Genomic DNA, 9,294 nt, shown 5'->3' with positions numbered 1-9,294 from the left:
TATTTCATTCTTTGATATAAAAAATGAAATGCTATTACCACTTAGCGATATGAACCCCCTTACGGGGACATATGATGGTGACGCATCGTGGCTTGTAGGTCTTTCATTCTGCAATGTTTGGGGTCTCCTCTGCTTCTTGAATCTACAGATTTCTATCTTTTGCTAAATTTGGGAACTTTTCATCCCTGTTTGAACACTTTTTCAGCCTCCCCTCTCCCCGCCACCTCCCCGCCCCCGCCCCCGCCCCCGCCCCTGCCCCCACTCCAGGGCCGTGACAGGAATGTGATGTCTTGTTCTGGCCTCAGGTCCCTGACGTTCTGATCTGCCTACCCCTTCACTCCAGTCTACTTCCTCTCTGCTGCTCAGACTGGGTGACTTCAAGTACACTGGTTCTTTCTCTGTCCTCTCCATTCTGATGCCGAGGCCCCACTGAGTCTTTCATTTGGATGATCATATTTTTCAGTTCCAAAATCCCAACGTGGCTCTTCGTCATGTCTTCTCTTTCTTTGCCGAGAGTTTCTTTTTTCTCATTTGTCTCCAGTATGTTTGTAATTGTTCGTTGATCCAGGGTGATTTTTTGTTGTGTTGTTGTTTGTTTTTGTTTTTGTTTTGATGGCTGCTTAAAAAATCCTTGCCAGATAATTCTAACATCTCTGTCATCTTGGTATCATACATCTTGGGTGTATTTTCTCATTCAAATGGAGATTTTCCTGGTTGTTGGTATAATGAGTAACATTTTTTTTTGTTTTGTTTTTTCAACGTTTATTTATTTTTTGGGGGGACAGAGAGAGACAGAGCATGAACGGGGGAGGGGCAGAGAGAGAGGGAGACACAGAATCGGAAACAGGCTCCAGGCTCTGAGCCATCAGCCCAGAGCCCGACGCGGGGCTCGAACTCACGGACCGCGAGATCGTGACCTGGCTGAAGTCGGACGCTTAACCGACTGCGCCACCCAGGCGCCCCGATGAGTAACTTTTTTAATGATAACCTGGCTATTCTGACTGTTGTGTTGTGGGGTTCTGGGTCTCATTTGCAATTTCTGCATCAGCAGCCTGTCTTTGACTTGTAGTCTCCCCACTGGCCATTTGCCTTTACCGTTTCGACAAACTGAGTTCGCCAGGCTCTCGTCACTGCCAGGTGCACGTGATGGTACCAACTCTGCCTCCCCTGGGCCTGGGTGGGCCTCCCCTGACCACCTTCTTCCCACTAGGTGGTGGTGAACATTCTGGTCTTGGCCTTGCTGGTGGCGTGGGGGTGAGGCCATGCATTTCTCCATGCGTTTGGACGGCATGGGTCCGTGACTGTGTCAAAGTACTCTGTCCTGCTAGGGGGTCCCTGTGGCCAGAGAGAGCAGGCTGTTCTTGGGACTTTTGCACCTGTGCCCGTTGGCATTCCTGGGTTGCTGGCTTCTCCAGGATGTGGTTCAAGGTGTATGCACTCACCACCACATCTGGCTGGTCTGGCTTTTCTCTTTGCCTTTCAGAGTCTTTCTGTGTTTGTTTCACATGTAAGGTCCAGAGATTTTGCTGTACTTACTGGGACTAATCGGGAGATGCGTGTCCACTCCGTCCTAGCCCCAAATTGGAAATGTTTTCTGGACTGTGTTCTATCACTTTCTTAGACCTTGTCGAAAGTTGTTCTTTCTCCGTAGTCCCGTTTTTCCGAGCGTGGCGAAGCCTGTTGGGAGGCCTTCTGTAGCACGGCGCACCAGCATGAACTTGGCTTTGGGAATTAGAGGCATTCACATTTCACTCTAGCCCTGTGACTTCGGTGCTGTGTGATCTGGGCAAACGACTGACCATCTCCAGCTGCTTCCTCTGTAAGACGAGCATCACACTCCTTGTCCTGCAGGGTTAGAGCCCTTGCGCCAAAGCACGGTGCCTGGAACTGGAGATGCCCAGGACCTGGCGGCTAGTATTGTCAGCACTTTTGCTTTTGTTGCCAAACTTCAGTTTGATAGCAGGTCTGAAAAAAAAAAAAAAAGAGCACACACGTTATATTCAAAGGACAGTCACTTGTGATTTAACATCCCTAGTACACACATGCAGCCAGTGCCACTGTCCTAGGCGTAGCGGGCCAGCCTGGGCAGCACGGGCGTGGCGGGATTTAACAGTGGACTGTGGCAGCCCTCTGTCTCCTTCTAGCTCTAGCTGCTCTGCACATTCCAGAAGCTTCCCTTTGGGACTGGAGCCTCGTGGAGGCACAGCATTGACCAAGGGAAGTGTGGTCTTTGTTTCACATCAAGTTTCTTGTAAAACGCAACACACGCAAAGGAGCAAAACCTTGTCCAGGGGTGGTCTCCTGCCAGGGCCCCCAGAATACGACCGCAGGTGTCGTGTCCATCCATCGCTCCCCTGCCCAGCCTGGTGGACGCCCAAAGGGGCTCTACCTGAGAGAGCACGGAAAACCCTGGTGTGCGCTCCAAGCCCTGGTGGTGGCTTCCCTACCCCGCTGGCTCCATATGCCGAGGGCACACACGTGCCCATGGGTACACATGACGCACAGGGAGCCCCTGCACTGGAGGAGACGGGGAGGGGGCTCCAGGCTGGTGCTGAACTGCCTTCTCCTGGTGCTTCTGTGCTCGTCTCCTCCTGTGTGCTTTCTCCCGGCCGGCAGCCTGCACCACGCCTACAATTCCATCACCACCAGATTATAAGCCATGGGCACATGTCAGCCTCTGTCCCCAAGTTCAGGTCTTAAACGCCTTGTGTTCAGGCACCACTTTAGTGGTTCAGAGTCATTCAAAGGCAGTCAATCTGTGCTGCTGAAATTGCACCTGGCTGGGCGTTCTCCTGTGCAGGATAAAAGCCAAAAGTAACGGGTTTGAATGTCCTTAATGTTTATGTCTGTCTTCTCTAAAAATGCCTTTTAATTTTCTCTGAAACCTGTTGCCCTTTTTTTATTAGAAGTAAAAGCAGCTGTACTACGCGATCTACACCGAATACCATATGTAATTATATTTCGTTGGACGTATTAATCGTTCACGTGAATAAGTTTGAGAGACGTTGAAGAACGAACATTTCCCTTGTGTTCTTGAATTTTAGCTAACAGAGTTCCTTTTGGCTTCTTACCAGCTGTGTGCTCCTGGGCAAGTTGCTTTGTTTCTCAGGGGCCTCAGAGGCCCCAATGGTGAAATGGGGAGGATAAGAGTCCCTGGGTCAGAGGGCCGTCATCTGGGTCACGTGAATTACAGGACTACCGTGCTTGGAACATTGCGTGGTGGGTAGAAAGTTCGGTTAATGCCAGCCATTCTTTCACTGGGATGAAGTTCCTGTCCAGCTCTCACTCTGCTACTTCCCTTGCTTCCTCCTCATGTGACATCGATCAGTGGCTCCATCTGGACATGGAGGCCCCTCTGGACTCGGGTAGAAAACAAATAGCCTCATGGAAACTGGTGACCTCGTGGGGCCCTGGGACCCTCACTGCTCCTGCTGTCCGGGGGGAGTCTTGCTAGGGTTTTGCTCTTTAAATTCCATCTCCTTTTATATATGTGTGTCGTTCGTCCTTCACATTAGGAAGATTGCCTAAATGGGAATTGTGTCTAAATATGCTATTTATACTACCAAGGGATGATACTCTTTAGTACTCTGCCATGGTTCTCTTTCTGTTAGCTAATTCCCTGGTAACCACAGTGCTTGACCCCCAGGCCCCAGCCCTTTGCAGCCTTGAGACTTGGAGCGAGGCCTTGAAAAAAAAATAGACTTTCCCTCTCAGAAACGTCTGTCGGCTCCTTCCTAGTGTCTTCTGCCCTCCGAGCTGATGGCCGATTGATCATCCAGTGATTTGTCCCAGCATCATCCCAGATATTGATTCCAAGATGAGCAGTCTGCAATTAGGTGTGAGGTCATCCCTTTCAAAAGATGGTCAGACTCTTCCGCCGACCCTCAGGAGATCCTGTCTGTCCTCTGTCCTTCCCACGGGATGGCTCACGTCCCCTAGTGACGCCCGCCAGTGCCTGGAGTGGCCCAGAGTATACAGCACCAGGCTCCCCGAAGGAGAGCATCCTCTCCAAGGGGACACTCGATGATTCACTTTCCCCTGGGCATCTCACAGTTGTGTTGACAGAAGTTTTCTTTAGCAAAAATAATAAGCTCAAACATTAAAACAATTACTCTGTTCTTTGGCTTTCCTCTTTAGGGAATGGCATTTTCTTTTTATTTTTGTCTTCACCTAATGTCATTGAAAAATGTTAATATTCCTTATTTTTCCTGTGCCGTCGCCCCTCACGAAGCTTGTTGCTGTGTAACTCTGTTCACGAAGACCCGTCTTGACGATCTGGGTGGATCCTGACTGTTTGCGGCAGAAATTTTAACATTCGGTTGGGTGTGGCTGTTCTGGCGAACACAGCAGGTCCACGGATACAGGCGTCTAAGTTCTGGTCCCCAGCGGGAACCCCCCACTCTCGGCTGTGTCTTTGTCGTTGAGCAGTGAGTCCACATTTTCCAGCAAAGTCGTGCGTCCTCTTCATCCATCACCTGTCTCTTTTTGTTGTCTTGGTGAGCTTCGTTCTCTCCCCCTGCCAGAGGGGAGGGTCACCCACACCAGATTTGGACCAGCTGGGAGCAGGTGAGGGAGGGGTTCCCACGGTCAGGGGCTTTTTCTAGCATCTCCTGCCTGGAGCCCACTCCCCACGCCAAGCCTTTGTTTACCACATTCAGAGAAACCGCTGACCATTTTCTCCACTGCATGAACCTTCACTCTCCTGCCGGCCGGCCGGACGACCTAGGTCCTCACCTGCTGGGCAGCACGCCGGAGGGGTCCCTGCTGGGGGTTCCTGCAGCTGGGCTGCCTCTCCCTGTCAATCCTCATCCGCAGAGACTCGTCTGCCACCGCTCCGTCTGCTCCTGCCTTCCCCACGCTTGTCGAAATACCTCACCTGCTGCTGTCTGCTCCCCCTTTATCTTTGTTACCGTGAATAAAACTCTTCGAATTCTTCTGCAGGGGTTTCAGGAAAGGAAGGTACACGCATCCGGTCAGCCCACCACGTGAAACAGAACATATGCTTGCTTTTCTAAGGTTCTTTTTCTTTGCTTTTCCTTCCTCGTCTGTCTCCCCTGTAAATATTGCCTCTTGGTGTGTTGTGACTGATTCCTCCAAGCCATCTACCAACGAGGGATTTATCTGTAAACCTCCCCCTGTTCCTTCCTGCCGAGGATCAGATTAGTTACAGCCTCTGTCTGATTTGACTCCTCCAACATTCTGGAAGAGGAAATCCCGTCTCCAGTGTAGTCCACAAGGCTATTTGGTGGTCTGTGGTCAGCTGAATTGTTTTTCCAGAAGGTAACGGAGTTAAACGCCCCGTCGTCACGGGATGGAACTGGGAGCTTGGGCGACTCGACCAAAAAGGCCACCTCTTCTTCATGTGGTGCCTGTAAATGGACCCCACCAAGACAGCCCTGGGGCTTAATCTCTTTGGCCTTAGCACGTCTGGTTAACGGCTTCGGACTTCCAGAGAGATTTAACTCGGTGGAGCTCGGCGTTTATCCCCACGGAGGCAGACCCTTCCTGCCGGGACTGTGCCGTGAGACAACGTGCAGCATTTTCTCCCCGGCCGAGAGAGAACGGAATCCCTCATCCACGCGAGGAAGTTTTTGTGACCTTGAAATTGTTCAGGTCTGGTCTTGGGAGAAACCTACTGCAGGGAGGGGAAGAGGGGAAAAAAAGCAATGATGGCTTCCCTGGAATACACAGTATTTTTGTGCAAGTTCCCCAACATTATTTTCTCTTCCAAGGAACAAGGAGGTCCCCGCTAAACCCCCAAACGGTCTGCCCGCGGTCCTCTCTTGATGTCCTTGTAGACAACGCGCCCCGTTGTGTCGCGACTATCCGATGTCCGTCCTTGCTCGCAGGACTTAGGAGTACAGCGTGCTGTGATTCCGAGTTCCCGAAGTACTATGAGCAGCGATTACCATCACTTCCCATTTTAGCCTCACTCCTCAGACTCTCCGGCGACCGTGATTCACCGGCTGCGTCTCCGCGGAGCCAGGAGGGCACAGCCTCACCCTTTGAGAGCCAACAAAGGCCACGGGGAGGCCGGCGATCGGACCCAGGCCGCGGCATGGTCGGGCCAGAACGTCCCAGCCCGACACCGCGGACAGTAAATAGCAACACCGCTCAGACAGAAAAATCCTAGAAACGTTGAAAGAAAGGGGCCATATGAGAGAGTGAGACTTCTACCCTTTTGGAATCGAAAACTAATCATGACTTCCATTGCCTAAATTTAGAACATATTTGAAAGAGCGGTTGACATATATTTTTATACAAATGTGTCGATCTGTGTTATCCTATGACACTTATTTTGTGTTCCGTTCAGTCATAACGTTGTTAGAATATCACTGGCTTAATCTGCAGGGAGAACTGGGCAGTGCTCAGAGAAGCAGGGGACAAGGGAGATGTCTCAACAGGAGGAGGGTCCACTTCAGGATTCTCTGGATGGTCTCTGTTCTCCCCGTGGTGGTGAAAATCTGGAACCAACCTGAACGGTCAGCGCCCTGCTGCCCCTTCCCGCTTCCTGCACGCTCAACACTGCAAGAAACACCACCAAAGTCTGATGTGCTTGCAAAACTGCAATCCTAAAAATAATTCAATCACCAACACATTTCCCCTGGCATGAAGGTTTCAGTAGCAGCATGCACGCACGTTTTTAGTAAACAGTTCACTTTTATGCCCAGCGTATAATCAGTTGCTTCCGAAAATATATTGTAAGTAAGCAGATGAGGGAGACAAAGTTTATTTTCCCCAAAGGACTGGTAAAAAATCAAATGTGCTTAGGAGAAATATAGCATACTGCCTTCCCTGGAGCCATTGGTACTACTGTTCTAATCTGGACATCGGAACATCTGGGTATAGATTATTAAATAAAAGCAATGCCTTTTCCATATCCAGACCTTTTTGTTTTTTGAAACAGAGGTATTTCTGCCGTCCTGGTAAGAGAATATTGACTCTCACACTCATTCCCAGTTTTACTGGTGACGGTCCTTTTCACTGCTCTCTGGGGGCTTGCCACGCGGGACGCGGGTGGAACCAGGGCTTCCACGGAGCACAGGGCAGACACTGTGGCAAAACAGGACATTCAGACCCTGGTGCCCCGTCTCCCTGCTGTGTGATGTGACGCGTGTGGCACAGGCTCTGTATCCCGGTGTTTAATGTGGGATAGAGATAGCCGTGGCCCTTCCCCAGTTGGGGTGTCGTGCGGACGGAGTGACTCCGTGGAAAGTCACTCCGCACGCTAACTGGTTGTCATTCTTACTTAAGGGGAGATACTGATCTGGCCCAGGTGGTTGGGTCTTTCCCGCTGGATGTGACCAAAGAGCTGAACTCCCTTCTGCTTCAAAAAGTAGATATTCATTCCATTATTTGGAACATGGTGTCTGCATCTGGGCTTCCTCATCTGATGTGAACGATAGCATTTATTCCCCAAGTGATTTTACTCAGGTATTATGGGCAAGAGGCTTAAAAACACTAATTTACGGATGGGAAGTGACTGTGTCTCAAGGAAGGTCCTTGATAGTTACTGATGCCATCGGTCAGAGCTGAAATTCTTTTCCTTTTAAAGAAGTTTGGGACTCCGGATGAAAGACACTAAAAAGCTGTCAAGTGGATTTAGTGTTGAGTAGATTCCAACATTCTCCATTAATTGGGTAGCTTCAAACAGCTGAGATCCACATCTCCTCGCAGACAACAACTTGAGAGAAGATGGAGGGAGAAAATGGGTTCCGGAAGGAACGGGACCAGGGACACAGTCCTCCCCGGGGAAGAGCCCGCGGAAGGGGCGTCCAGCCAGACGCCAAACCTCCCTCGTTCCTTTCGCGGGCTTCCTCCCCTCCCCCCAGCCTGTAGCTGACGCCCTCCTGGCAAACCGTGAGGCTGCAAAGCCCCTTCACCGGAGCTCTGGTGGAGCGAGCGGAGGCGCTGAGCCTTCTTGGCCGACACCTGCAGGCCCCGTGGCGGCCCCAGGGGTCATTTACCGAGAGCCGGCTCTCGCGCCTTCTTCTCGCCCTGCACAGTTACTGCCCTCCATTTCACAGGTGAGGAACGCGAAGCACCGAGAGGTGAACAGCTCGCCTGCTGTCACAGGGCAAGTGCACCCTGTGAGTCCAGAGTCCCTCCTCTTGGCTGGGGCGCTGGTGAGGCTGCCCTTCCGTTCTCCCGGCGCTCCTTCACGCAGTCTGAGTGTCCCCAGGCACCACTACCGAGTCTGCAAAAAGTGAACTTGAACTTGACAGACAAGGTCACTGCCTTCTGGGACAATCAAATCCCAGACAGACAACGACGATATGAGCGGAATGTGCGAGGGCCCCGTCAATAAGAACACAAATTAAAGAACTCCTTGTCTCTGGGACCCAAGTTCTTTCATCTACAAAATGAGAGCATTGGAACACGTGGGGGTCACCCACCCTTTCTTTATTCACCCATAAAAACGCACGTCTTGAATATTTTTTATGAGCCAGACCCCGGAGACACCACATTCACCTCAAGGAACCCAGAGTCGTACATACGGAAGATGGACACCTATGATGTGCCGTGGATAATGCTGGTCACTCATCTGTTCCCTCAGCGACGATTTGTTAAGTTTCTGTTATGCGTCAGAACAGGCAAAACTGGGGAAATCAGGATATTGGTGAATACTATTCTGTCAGTATCCTAGCTGTGATATTGTACTATCATCTTGCAAGATGTTACCATTTGAGAAAACTCAGTGAAAAGTGCCTGGGCCCTTTCTCTATTATTTCCCATAACTGCATGGGAAGTACAATGATCTCAACACAAAAAGTTTCAAAGAGGGGCTGCCCAGGGTAGAGTCACATCCATCCTTGTCCCGGGATGTTGTGTGGGAGGATGTAATTTTGGAGCCGATGTGACCGGTGAAGGGACACCAACAGAAATGTAGAAGGGTGACCCAGAATCTGGCATCACCGAGCTACCTGTCTAACCAACTGTGAACCGTCTCCTTCTTGATTTCTTATTCTGTGGGACGATAACGATTTCTCACTGCTTAAGGCACTTATACCTGGGTATTCTGTTATTTGCGACTAAAATGCTCTAAGTGATACAGTCCTGGAAATCCAAACTGTCTCAGATAAAAGAATTATTGGAACGGGTTTGCCAGATAACATACGGGTCGTCCACTTAACATTTAAATTTCAGATAAACAATGAATAATACTTTAGTATTAATACGCCTCCAGGATTCCATGGGAAATATACTAAAAATTATTTGCTGTTTATTTGAAATTCACATTTTACTGGGTGTCCTGTATTTTCATTTGCCAATAAAATAATAATACATATTATA

Source organism: Leopardus geoffroyi, chromosome D3, assembly GCF_018350155.1.
Source record: "Leopardus geoffroyi isolate Oge1 chromosome D3, O.geoffroyi_Oge1_pat1.0, whole genome shotgun sequence".
NCBI classification, from domain to species: domain Eukaryota; kingdom Metazoa; phylum Chordata; class Mammalia; order Carnivora; family Felidae; genus Leopardus; species Leopardus geoffroyi.
This window is presented reverse-complemented; position numbering follows the sequence as displayed.